Genomic DNA, 365 nt, shown 5'->3' on the forward strand with positions numbered 1-365 from the left:
ATTTTCTCACACTGCAGAACTTAATGAATCATTTCCCATTTGCCCTGTTCTTGTGGTAAGCATGTAGTGAAGTCTTTATGATTGAGATGACACTTAAAATATTATCTAAATATCTATGATGCAAAATGTTATTTACTTTGGTGATGAATGAAAATCCCTTGTTACAGCACCACCCAGTTGGAGGTTCCCCCTCCTCTACTGCAGCTATTCTCAACCTTGGGGTCGGGACCCCAATTGGGGTCACGAGATGATTTCTGGGGGTCGCCAAATCATTTTGGAAGTCAGCTCTGTCTCCACTGTGTTTAAGTGTTCATGTGTTTTAGTCTTTTTGGTCACTAAATGTCTTTTTTGTTGGTCATTTTGTG

Source organism: Centropristis striata, chromosome 13 (assembly GCF_030273125.1).
Source record: "Centropristis striata isolate RG_2023a ecotype Rhode Island chromosome 13, C.striata_1.0, whole genome shotgun sequence".
NCBI lineage: Eukaryota > Metazoa > Chordata > Actinopteri > Perciformes > Serranidae > Centropristis > Centropristis striata.